Here is a 13,750-nt window from a genome sequence, read left to right as displayed (position 1 = left end):
CCCGGTCGACACACTACAGAACGATTGTCCGTTGCCTTCAAAAAAGCCAAACCCCTTCCTCCGGGGGGACAATTGTCCGAAAATTCGCAGTGTTCCTCAGACGAAAAAAATATTGTTTTTGAACATTGTTCCAAGTGACACGAATTCGAAAGTCACGAATGCGAGTCCACTAGTCACTCTGACGGATGATCGTCTGTCACCTCCTAATGTGCAGTTGCATACTTCTCCATCAGAAAATAATACCCTTTCTTGTGACACAGTTCAAACTACGGGGTCACCTGGGAAGTCTATCGATTTAGTTTGGGATATGATAAAGCTACTACAGGGTGAGGTAAACGACACGGCTTCGATTACACCTAATATCGAAACGACGAACTCTGTTTTGCAGGCAAAAGAAATAAAGAACGAGAAACGAAAAGAATTACCGAGTCCAACGATCGACGACGGTTGTTTACTACCTCAAGACCATGTCACCGACAGCGATTCCATCAAGGTACTTTCTACCTTCGACTCTTTGTCGTCAAACGATCGTTCTCACTCCGTCGTCCATCAGACAGATCAAGTCGATGCAGAATATTTGCAAGAAAATGCACCAATGCAACAGAATGCGATAAGATGCGAATATGAATTTGAGTGGTAAACAAATGGATTAAAATGTTACAACAAGAAAACAGTGAACATCCACGAAGATGAACTCTCTATCAAGTTGGCATATGCATTTCCAGAAGTGGACGTCAAAACTCTCCCCGATAGATACCCTTGCTTGGTGACTTTAGGCATCGCGATCCAGGGTACTTTGGAAAAAGAGACATTTGAGGTGTTTGAAGCTTCGAAACTTCGAGATGCCATTCGAGCCGTGTTGATCAACCACACTAGCGGCAACAAGAAGACCAACGACGTTTACGTAGTTAAGACGACTTCGGGAGATACAAACGTTCCCATCGATGTTCCAATCGATGATAACACGGCGAAAGACGAAGTGATTTTGGTGAGGCGCCCGGAATGTGTCGTCCTCGAGGCGATGAAACAGTACATCATTCACGCGTGGCGGTCTGGCGGTAGTCATTATCTTGAATACAGAAATGACACGATACGGCGGACGGATGGGTTTGTCGGGTTTGGAATCCCCAAATGGCACAACGGGTACGTTGCTCCTTTTCGGTGTGAAGGAGATTCAGAACACTTAAAGAATCTCTTAGCTCAAACCAAAACGTTGTGTATTGCGAAGGAGCTCTACCACCTCGTTTCGTATCATTTTAGATTATGGACTTCGCGAAAGTTTCGAACATCAAACGCGAAGTCGAAAAGACCTGAGAACTTTTTTCCGAAAACGATCCGTTGCACGGGTGATTGGTTGGCCGATCATCACCTCGAAATCGGTAGGGCTGCATGTGAATTTTTAAAAAAAAAATTCTCGATTACTCTCGAGTTTCCGTTGAAAGTCCAACACGAGTCAGAACATTATTCTAAAATCGAAAAGACAGCAAATGGGACCCCGACTTTTGAATCGTTTGTGTTGTATTACTTGGGACTAATTGAGATGATTTCCATGTAGGCCACAATAATTGGCGATGCCATATTTTATCCCAATCGAAAAGATAAGGCTATAGCATTCATTTTGTCTGTAGTTTTCGGACGCCCACAAAGTATTGCAAATTGTCTTTGGAAGTATCGAAAATTTTTGTACTAACACCAAAACATTTAATCACTATGATATTTATACATGCTCGGATATATATTGTACATTTTTTTTATTTGAATATGTAATGTTGTATATTATACAAACGTAGACAAATTAAAACAAAAAAAAAAGAATCATCTCGTCGTGTTCTTTGTTATCGTCATTGAGCATACAACTTCACGACCATTTTTTTTCCAGGATAAATACATTGCTCGCGACTCGGTTCCATGGATTGTAAGACTTCTCCTATGGGTTTGGGTAGATATTTCGCGGAGTCCGATTCGTTGAGCATCGCCAATAACGTCGACGTAAATTCCACCCTGACGGAAGTCTTGAACACGTTGGATTCTTGACATACTTGCAAGGACTTTTCGTTTCCTGCCGCATCGGTATCCACGCCTGTTCCTAATGCAAAAATGTCGTCTCTAATATCCTCTCTCTTTAGACATGCCAGGACGTAAGACAACAACCGGGCTATGCGCGTCACTTTAGATAATTCTCTCTGGGGAATTGTTCCTTCTTGTCCGTCGATGGAAACGTCGAGATCCATTTGGTCTGTTGTTAAATATCTCCTGTATCTATCCATACAACGAAATTCGCTCACTTGTTCGTGAATCGAACCAGGTCTAACACCATATGTTGCAAACATGGTGGACACTGTTGGCGATCACTCGACCATCCTCCACCAAAATATTCTCTCATTTCGGACCTCTGCGTCTCCACGTCACGATCGGTAGGGAAACGCACGTACACCCGATCACCGACGTGAATTGTTTCACTCCCAGTATGAAGCAAAGATTGACAAACGGCCGGGATAATGGTCACGTCCAACGGGGTATTATCTCGATCTAGAAAGGCCTTTCATTGATTGACTACCCATCTAACGTCTCCCATCCACGATGCATGAAATGTAGGATTTGCGGTCATCCCGGCTGCATCTGGAAATGCGGTACGAGGAATGGCGTCTGCTAGCGCATCAGAACGCAACGCGACCACCTGCCCCTCTAGGACTACTCTAATTTTGAGAGGTAATGCGCCGTAGCCTTCCTGTCCTTTTATTCCGTAAGCTTGTTCTTGGCAAGCAACATACTCTGGATGAAGGAAGACGTTGAACGCAACGGGTGATAGGGTGGCCATTTTTTGTTAAATGTCGACGGTCGTCGCTGTTAGTAAAATATACCTAAATCCTGCAGTGACGGTGTACGCTGGGGAACTTGCAGGCCACTTGCACGGACCACGGTCTGGTCATTTTGCCCCGCTTCTTGTGGTAATTGGGTGATGGACGATTCGGGATGGGAAAGGTTCGATGTCGTCGGTTGTGATTGAGCATTTGTCGAGTTGTTAGTAGTGAGTGGTCCTTGGAGTTGTTGTTGTTGTTGTTGTCGTTCTCTCTGTTCACAGAAGCGAACGTAATCCTCGTAGAGGGCTTGTTGTTCTTCTTTCTTCTTGATGAACCGATGACGAGGTCCCCATTGCTCCAACTCTTTTTCGATGATACTCTTTATCATCTCGCACATATTGGAATTGCTCTCACGTACGTCGTCCTTTTCGTGTCGGACCAGCGGAGACTCGTGCTCGCGTTTTCGTTTGAGACCCACCGGCACCCATTTTTCCGCGAGAGCTTCACGGATCTTTCGTAGAGAGGATTGTTCTCTCTGTCTTCCAGATGCAACGGTAGATCCTCTAACGGGTTCGGTTCCCGTCGAGTTGACGCTTTGAGTGGACGTATCTCTTTGTGACTTGACCTTGTAAGCAGATGCCCTGACTGCATTCAGATTGGCCCCTATGCTTTGGGCAGATTCTGTCGGTCTCTTCGATGGTTCCAGAATGTTTATGATGTCGTCTCGAAACGATTTGGCCACAGCATTCGGGAATTCGTGCAAGTTGTATTTTATCAGTTCTTTTAAGGCGTTTGCATCATCTACCCGTGGTTGATCCTGATTATCCGGATCGCGAATGACCCCTCGTTGGACCAGATTTTGAACCTCTCTACGAATCTTGCTCGCAGCAGATGACTCCGATGTCTCGAGCTCTCCGAGCGATTTTACAGAAAATTCTTCCATGACTCCCCTTAACATGTCCATGGTCTCATTCTGCCGATCCAGTTCGCCTCGAATGAATTGAACCTGTTCGGCAATTTTCTCCATCTCCTCTGCCCTGTTTTCGTCGTTCCCTCCCTTCTCGACCATGGTCTCGACCCCGTCGACTGCTACCGGCTGTTCAGTGACGGGCAACCCCGACTCCGTTTCGGTAAGGGAGGTCATGTTAAAGGTTCTAAATCTACTAGCTCGAACGAAGTCGCGTTTAATAGCTTTGGCATCATTTGCAGTAAAGAATTTAAACCTAGATAGCACTTCTCTCAGCGAATCTCTCCGACAGAATACACCCACCGTGTCGTCGCGTGCTCCTACTTGAGTGATGGATATCTCGTCTGGTACACCGGCGATAGTTCCTAAACTGGACTGACAAGCAATAGTGAGAAGAACGGGTGCCCCGGCTTTGAAGCATGTCGGTGAGATGGTGGCGACGCATGCGCACGCAAACGTCTGAGTGTCGATCCAATGAATGTGCCAACCGAATAATACGTGTCCTATGGGTTTGCTACGTTGAAAGTATTTCACTGGAATTCCTTCGTCGCTCATCTTGTCGACTGTTTCTTTGGTCAAATGATACATCGGGTCTTTTCCCGGTTGTAGCGGTAACCCAACATCATTGGCAAAAATGCACACCCAAAAAATTTCATGCCGTTCATCGCCTAACACCTTTTCCAACGCCTCTTCCTGGTCAAAATCACCGTGGCAAATTTTACAAAACATCGTCTTCCTCTGATGCGAGAGAAGGATCACTCGACCTTAAGTAATGACCCACTAGAGCGATGGCCGCTTCTTCTCTATCGAAGGAAATATCGTTTTGGTTTGGAGCCAACTTTAAGGTCAGGCACTGTTTACCCAAATCGACGGTCAGATCAGTGAACTGACCCACGTGCAAGAGAGTAGAAGATTCTGGCCATCCAAGATGGCGAATTCCTTTAAATTTCACCTCGACGCTTTCATCGCCTTCGTTCGTCGGTTTTAAATATTCGAACGATCGTGCTCCCTGACGTTTACTGCACAAAATGAACTCCACCTGTTCAAAAAAATCGATCCCGAGTCGTTCGGAAAATTTCTCCGATATCTTCGTACGCATCTCGCTATTTGCACATAAAGAATCTATGTCCCTAGACTTGCAAACGTATGTGTTGCAAACGCTACAGTCGTGTCGACTCTTCAACCAGCGACCGCGAAAATCTATACAAAAGCCCTCTGGAAATTGTTGACAAGCCCAAACGATGTAGATGAGATCAAACTCGCGTTCCGGCCACACTATTTTCTCTCTCTCGTTTTCGGCGCTCTTAAGTCGCTTGGCATTCCTTTCGTTTTCGCTGTCGTCTGTCTCCTCTGCAGACCGCATTCGCTTCCCCATCGTCGTTGGCATGCGACGCGCATATGGAGGCTCGTTTAATGGCTGGTAGTAAGGCCAACAACAAAGCGTCTGGCGTATGCAATAATATGCTCGAACCCTCGACGACTTGAAAATGTGCAGACGATCCATATGGCCAACCAACGCAATCGTTCGTCGGGCCTCTCGTACACTCTTTCGTTTCCAAAGGTCACCGACACGTTTTGCCACTTAAAATTCCAATGACCGACGTGATCTTGAATTTTGACGTTTGACTGCTTCATGGGCCGATTCATTTCCACGATTCCTGCAGCCTGCCTGCATTGGGTTACCAATGCATCTTGTTCGGGGGTGGTACAATGCACTTCCATCGGCAAGAGTCGATCGAGCACTCTAGATGAAGCCCCGCCTGTGATGCGATGAAGAAAAACGAGTCCCCTCCGTACGACGGGTTGGGTCGGGGCTCCCACGCCTCTTGCACCAACCTGTTGTCTGGAGCCATCTCTACGAACAGACGTCAAAACCAACGCTGCACGGTCGGGGTCGGTTCCCAGACGTAGAGGCCGATGATATCTCCTGGCAAAGTGACTCGTCGCCCGAAGCACATGGCCATGTGAATCAATGCATCGTCGACGCGATATCCGTACGAATCGGGAGAGCGAGGGACGACTGCATCGTCCAGCGCCAACATGACATGAGCATCTTGTTTTTGAAAACGCAAGAGGCCTACCCATTGATTACCGATGATTAAAACGAGAGGCGTTTGCAACACCAAGGACATCGCGAGGAAACGATCTCCGTTTGCAAAGTGCACGAGTCGATCGACCCATCTTTCTGTACTCAGCGTGAAAAGATTCCAAAAAGCTGCACTGGTGCGTCGAATGTCCTCTAGACAAAAATCGCACTCTCTCCCATTGCAATCCATCACTCGTACTACCCTTTTGTCTGAATCACTTTCCATGTCAAATGGCAACGTTCGTCGATTTCGCTAAAGAAGTCGTCGCGAAACAAGTCTCTTACTACGAAAGCGTCGAGGGTGAATACAACGAAGACCCCTTTTCGGTGCAGTACCAAACCGAAATCGACGTGGACCGACTTTTTGGTCTGCCCGCCGGTTCTAGCCCACCCGAGTCGTACACGAGTCTTCTCGCCTCTCGGAAGCTCGAGAAATTAGCCACGACATTTTACGACTCGCTGGCGACCGAGGAGCAGCAACAACGTTTGCTGTTTCAAAAACACAGAGATGCTCTTGCTAAGAAAGAGAACGAGTTGGTCGAACTCTGTAATGCGCGGGACACTGACGATCCGTTGTATTCGATGCTTTCTGGTGAACCCATCGTCAAGAAGGCACTGATCGAGTATCGCCGGTACGGGATTGACACCTTATGCTTCGTGGTGCAAGCGAACGTCCTGGCAATCATAGACCCCGTTACCAAGCAGTGGTTTTTTCCTCGACGATTGCCAGAGCACCTATCGAAACTCGATACATCTCTCTTCCGTTTGGGAGACACGATGGGCCGAATCGATCAAGACCAGACCAGAAATCACACTGTTTGTGTACCGATGGACATGGAAATTCGCAACGACTTTCGACCTGTTTGGTTTACCCAATTGACAGAGTTTCATCTACCCGAAATCTTAGAGAGTTCACCTTGGTCTTACCCAGAGAAACAAGAATGGGTTCGATCGTTCCGAGACCCGGGCCAGGAACTCATTCGCGCCATGGTCGTCACCTCACAAGTAAAATCTTTTTTCGGGAGGAGAGACAATATTTCGGAGGTGGATTCGTACAGGCGGGTGGATGACTTGTATACCATTTTTCATCAACACGTGAAGACCCAATTTGTGATTCCTGCATTGGAAACCGTACGGCAATGGTTCTTGGCTCGAGATTGGTCCAACTTTTACTCTTTGGCCTTGCAACAGCTTCCCGTAGTTCGACCTTGTGAGCGAAACGAGGATAGAAACGAAGACGACGGATTGGAATGCATAATAACAGGACTACGAACGGATTTGGTTCGCGTCACCCTCGTGCGATGTATCGTCTTAGATTGGGATCGTACCGTCCCGTTTGCCGACCACGTTGCAAAGTTCAAGACCCTGTACTCTGCAGGGCAACGAAGGTGGTGGCATGTCGTGACTCATCCCCTGGCGTCCTTACGACACAATCGTTCCAGGGGAAGGTCTCGCTCCAGATTATCATCGTGTTCTTCTGTAGATTCCATTAGGTCGTCGGACATCTTGACATTTGGAAGTAACAGCCGCCATCGTGGTCGAAGATATGGTATCTCTCCATCGTGGGAAAATAGCAATGACGACGACGACGACGACAATTTCGAAGGGTTTTTAATCGGACCGTGGACTAACAGCCTCTTGTTACATCGTTCGGTCGCATATCTTCTCTGGCAGGCATGGCGCCTCACTCACCTTGAGCATTGGACGAGTGCCGTGCTCATCCAGGGAAAAGAGACAAATCAGCTTTGGATGCTACCGACAAAGAAATCATCGCTCTCGTCTCAGATACCATAACGACTGCCATCCAACAATGTCGACACCCCAACGGGTCGTAGTAGTGGTGGATCGAGACCCGTTCGCCTCTAACAAGAATCATTGGGCGCGAATTTTAGGCGTACTCGACTACGATGAAGTCACTCTGGATTGGCCGACCGATTCGAGGCAAACAGTCCACAAGTATTGTAAATGGAACATGGTCGTCTGCTTGTTAGATCCCCTCCAGAAAAGGGTCTATCCCATAGCGTTGTGTAACAGCGACCAACTCATTCGAAGAATCGTCACCTTCGTCAGCATTTCTGCAACTCAGTTAAGCAAAGAGGGCTTCATGCATCTGAATGGAACGTACTGCACCGAACTACATCGCAATCATCTCGACTACCAAGACGACACGATCCGGGAGGTCCTGGGGAGTCGCTTGCGATCTTTGACTCTAACCGAATCGGGTGAAATCATAGCGACCGCTCGTTGCCAATTTTTGCGAGAGATCATTCGAGGCAATGATCTTAGCCTAGCCTCGATGCACCGCACGGTATCCCGTCTCATGTGCAGTCACGAAGACCTCGATAGAAAATCGGAAAAAGCCCCTAAGGTGGTTAGAACAAAGAGCAGAACCGATAAACACATCATCTGTTCTGAACTTTACGAAGAACAAAAAGCCAGGCTTGCTGAATTTCGTAGACTCTACGACCTCAAGACCTACTTCTTCGATCGCCTTAACGAAATAGAACCAGCGACCGTCGTTGCTCCCTTTGCGTGTCTCACTTTTACTAGTACTCTAGACAGTCTCTATGCAAACCAGAGAGCTCACTTGGGATATCTAAAGACGGTGACTCGATATGCCGATGGTCAGCCACCGTGGGATCGGGTCTTTGTTCAGGAATGGGCGACGCTAGGAATCGAGACTCCACCTAAAAATGCGCGCATGGTCGTATTGCAATATCCAAATGCCAACGGAAAGGGCTATTCCTTCGCTGTGTGCGATGCAGCGCGTTTGCAATATTTGATCGATACGACGAGCAGGCCGACGTTCGGCGAAGTGTATCGGGAAGACATGTTCATCACTGCCATTCCCGTGGACTGGGACATGCCCGTCGACAAGGTGTTGGGATCTACCTGGTGCCCGACCACTTGGTTGACCCGCATACAGTGCGCAGCCAACAAAGCGCTTCGTCGGTTGCTACCCTGTTTGAATGTTTCCACGCAAAAACAAGGGATCGTGAAACCGGTCATGTGGTTATCAGAACAGATGATGGCGAATTTATTACCAAATGACAGCATATCTATCGCAGGTCTGAAAAAGATCACGGTGCACGCTAACCTACTTCTTCCCGGTAACGTGGTCGTGTGGAACCACAAAGTTCTTCAGACCGTGTATGAAGAAATGGAACGACAAGACGGCGAGCGAACGACTTGGCATCTCGATAAATTTATCACCAAACTTCGTCTCCCTGGCTGTTTCAAAAGACTCGACGACGGTTCTCATGTCCGCCGTCTAGTACCCTGGAAGAATGCACACGACGATGCTTGTGTCGCACTCGTCCATGCGAGGCACGGCACTGAACCATGGAAAGGCATCGACATGGCGATCCTCAGGTCACTTCCTTCCAAAAACAATTTTATCGCGAAAAACATTTTGGTGCCACGGGTATACAGAATGGTGAAGTAGGTCTATCGGAGGCATCAGACATCCTCTATCGCATTTTTTCGCAAAAACCCGAAACAGCTTCTTTGAAGTTGACGCTGGTGTCACAGAGGCCAATCATCGCGGTACAGAAAGGAACTAAAGAAACCAATTGGTGTATCATTAAAGGGGGTGTACACACAAATGCTACGATGTATTTGATAATCGATAAGAAACGAGCCTGGATTCATTGTCACAGTGCTCGATGCCAAAAAAAACGCGAGAACAGTTCTCCAAAACCGTACATAGACTTGTCGGACGCGACCATCCACTTGCCCGCTTTTTCGTAGCATCTGGGCACGTGGTGTACAACCTTTTTTCCGTTCGTCTTTGGCTCGCCATCGGTATAGTATTCGTGGTCACTCACTTATCAAAAACCTTATTGTTGGGAGTGGGACTGGCAATAGGCAACGTTGCCGAATTTAGCAGAGAAGTGGTGAGCGTCATCCTTAAGGTGGTCAATGCCATAGCAAATGGTGCGTTGAAAACGGCACACGGTGCCGAAGATTTTTTTACTTTCCACTGGAATCGGTTGTCGCACGAAGGAGATTATATAACTCGCGTTCATCTGACGGTTCCACCCGTCTTGTCTCAACTAGCAAGACTCAAGGAAGACATAAAGAATGCAAAGGGGTCTCCCGTCGGTCAATTGTTAGTACAAGCGATCCAACTTGTAGGTCAAGTGAAAGCCTGTCCTGCCCTCGATTATTTTCGGACAATATCTCTTTCTCGATGGATAATCAACGGATTGGTCGATGCATTGCTGCCCGAACTGTGCACCGACGAAACATCCGAGGGCGTACAAGTGATACTCTTCTTGTTTGACGGCCTTCCGAAGCTGTTGGGTTGGATAGGCACTACCGGTATCGTCCTTTGGCTCGTTTTCATAGAAGGTTGGCCATTGATCTGGTGGGGTGTCACCGTGGCTTTTAAAATGATTGTGTTTTTTTGTAACAAGATACATTTTTGCATCCATTATTTCGAAGATACATCCGAGGAAAGGGATAGATGGTATGAGACATAATTTTTGATTGATTGTTGTAACAAAAGAAAGCGACAATAAACTTGAAATGATCAAATGTGTTATCTGAAGTCCGTTGGTACCCTCCCTTTTTATTCATACATGTGCGTTTATTTTCTCCTGCAATTTCCTCTCTTTTCATATATATATATATTATATATATATATATGAATATTAAACAAATAAATAATAAAACCTTTTTGCGTCTTTCACGTTTACAAAATCATCAGATCATTGTAAGACATACGTATTTTACGTTGACCTGCTTGTTATTTGATATTCATGATGTGGATGTAGTCGATATATAGAGATTTTTTATACACTGTGTTCGTTTCATTTGTTACTTTACTGAAGTCAGTGTCTCGATGCAAAAATTCACAATGTTCTTTTGCTGGTCAATAACATTGTAAACAAAATTAAACTAATCGTAAAAAAAAACACAAAAACGACACCCGTCGAATCATGCTCCCTATTCTGATAATCCCTCGTTATCTGTATCGGGAATTGCTTCTTCTTCATTGTCTGTATCGGTAATCGTGTTCTCTTCTCCGTCTTCATCTGTCTCGGGAACTCCGAAGCACGCGTCGTACACAGCATTGACGTTCCCTAAAAACGTTTCAGATGGGATGGTGAATGTTTTGAGGCCAGCGGTGGCTAACTCAAATTCTTTGGTATCCTTTAAATCTCGAAGCCAACCCAACACCTCCCTAAGACATTCTCCGTCTGTGGATAATTTCTTGGAAACGAACTCGATGACATCGGAACAAGAAGATGACTCGAACAACCAGTCAAACGGGCCTTGTTTGGCTATGTTCTGACATCGCTTGTAATCCTTTTTGCCGGGAGATATATCTGGCATGTGAATGGTCTGTGTACATTCTTGCACCACACATTTCGATGGTGAACACTGCATTCCTACAAGTCTCCTAAAAATAAAAGACTTGATCACTTCTGTTTGAGCCCCGAGTGGTAACGAGCAGAGTACCCCCTTTTTGGATACCGGGTACGATGGTGATCGTTGTTCCTGATTTGTTGTCGCTTGGTTGCATGATTCCTTAGGCGAGGGTATGTTGCAGGCGGTCGATCTTTTCAGGAATAAATTCCCGTCCTTTTCGTTTACAATCAGCTGTACGTCTGGTACTGACATCAGACCAGCGAACAATCTTCCTAGACGACTCAACGCCAACACACTCAATGCTTCGTCTGTTTTCATTGGTCCCTCGTAGCTCGCCATTTTTTCAGAATCAAACATGAATCGACCACTCCCTTTGGCGGGAATTGTCAGTGTCTCACCCAGCGACTCTCGTTTTGCTTGTTGAATCGCAGTCACCAGTTCAGGATTTTTCCCTAGACGTTTGACCTTTCGTTCTATCTTTTCAAAAGGCAGACTGTCACTCTCTCCCTCTCTCCATACAAACGTTTCGAACACTTCCGGGATTGGGTCTGTCGTTTGAATGGCTTTGCATTTTTGGACCAGGTCATCCGAGTCCTTTGAAGTTTGGGTAGTCTCGTGAGGACTTGGACCATGGCTTGCTGTTACGGGATGTTACAGGCTCGTGTCTTTTATTTCACTTAACTCACTTGTCGTATCGGTACCCTTTCTTCCTCTGATAGTCGTTACGTCCACGGCAAATGCTGGCATCGAAAGCCTTTCTGCCTTTTTTCTCATGCGGATGGTTTCGTTCCTTACTTCTTCCAGTATCATGGTTGTGGGTTCCTTTACCTCTGGCGTCTTCATCATCGAATAGATTCCCCACAAGACTGTCATCAGTGGTCCTTTCTTGGAACTGGTCATCGTCAATCGATCGATGAGAGAGAATCTCTCCTTTACACCGATCGTCGTGGGACGCATACGCAACATGTCCCAAATGGAACTGACATCGCCAGCGACTTCGTCGACGTATACAGCTTGGTCGAATAATAAGCTTGCATCTTTCGGCATTATGTACTCTTTGCTGTTTGTTAGCGTACGGCGTATTTTTTCCATTGCGTCTTTGCTGGTGTTGTCACGGCCAACGAGGCCATTTTCCCTAGTCGTTTTAGGTTTCATCATTTCCTTTGTATACTTGGATATTCCATGTTTGTAACCATTGATCAGATTGAGGTCGATTGGCAAGCGACCGATCGTCTCTATCAATTACATCGCAACGTATGGGTCTCTCTCATTGCTACGTTTTTCGACAAAACTCGCCACCTTTTCGAGGACCGAGTTTGGTGCCGTCGGATGTACTTCTTGGATGATTTTGCTAAGGATACGTGCATCCTTCACGATGAAACTTTTAACTATATCGAGCCAGTAAAATCGCTATTCTTGGTCTGGAATTAAGTGCACCGATTTTAAGAGCCAGGAGGTAAGAGATTTAATTTCGTCGGCTCTGTATCCGTTGTACTCGAGTGTCCGCTTAGCCATGGTCGAAGTTTAGCAAGTATCTGTTAGAAGCACGTTTATATAACAATTCGTTAGGCGCTTATCGTCGCCTTCAAGTTCGATTCCACCTCTTTTGTTCGTCATCGCGGAAAACGTATCATTGCTCCCACGATCGAATTCCATTGCCTTTCCTTTTACTCACAATCTTCGACGTCTATATACTTGTCTACGCCGATGAGTAACGGGGCATGGCGCCGTGTGCATTTCTGCAATAACGGACTGTTCCCTGCGTGGAGCATTTCGACGGTAGCGCGAAACACCGATCGTGTGACTGGTGCCATTGACTATCGCACACGTGTGACAGACACTAACAAATATCACATTATCGCTTTTGCAATCTATGACATATTGGAGAGGATAGCTCCCGATCTGAGTCGATGATGGTATCAGAAATACGCAGGCAGCACACCCTTCGTTACATGGTCTGGATCGGCCGGTGGCACCGAGAGTGTTTGAGGTGAAATGTGTGGTTGCTTGGTACGGTGGGACTTGGTGGATTTCTGGAGTACGTCTTCTATGTACGACGTTGCCACGTTGAACTGGATGAACGTTTGGCTGCGCTGTAACGTCGGGTCGACTCTGGGGAATTATATTCCATAGCTCGGAAAGGTTGTTTACTGTTACGCTCGAGTTGCCGATTATGTTCTCTAGCACATCGCCTGGTTCTTGGGCTGGCAAAAATTCAAAGGCGTTTAAGTCATTCAATTCGTCCAATTCTTGTTGAAGCTCTGTCAAGCTCGTCTCAGGATTTCCAGACGAACGATCCCCTATTTCTTGGTTACCCTTGTCTGAATTTCGTATTTCTTCCTCGTACATGGTGAGATTTTGTATGGGTCCTTGTTGTACAGTAGGTACTGGATTGTATTCTGTATCGGTCTCGACGAGGGCCCTAATCCACGACGAACCCACGCTGCGCAAGTCTTTGGCTGTTTCTGCATCGATGTCCCTAATTTCTATGATGTCATCATGGTCTTCACCATTTGTGGA

This window comes from Montipora capricornis, chromosome 13 (genome assembly GCF_036669925.1).
Source record: "Montipora capricornis isolate CH-2021 chromosome 13, ASM3666992v2, whole genome shotgun sequence".
Classification (NCBI taxonomy): domain Eukaryota; kingdom Metazoa; phylum Cnidaria; class Anthozoa; order Scleractinia; family Acroporidae; genus Montipora; species Montipora capricornis.
The sequence above is the reverse complement of the archived record's forward strand: the minus strand, read 5'-3'. Positions refer to the sequence as shown.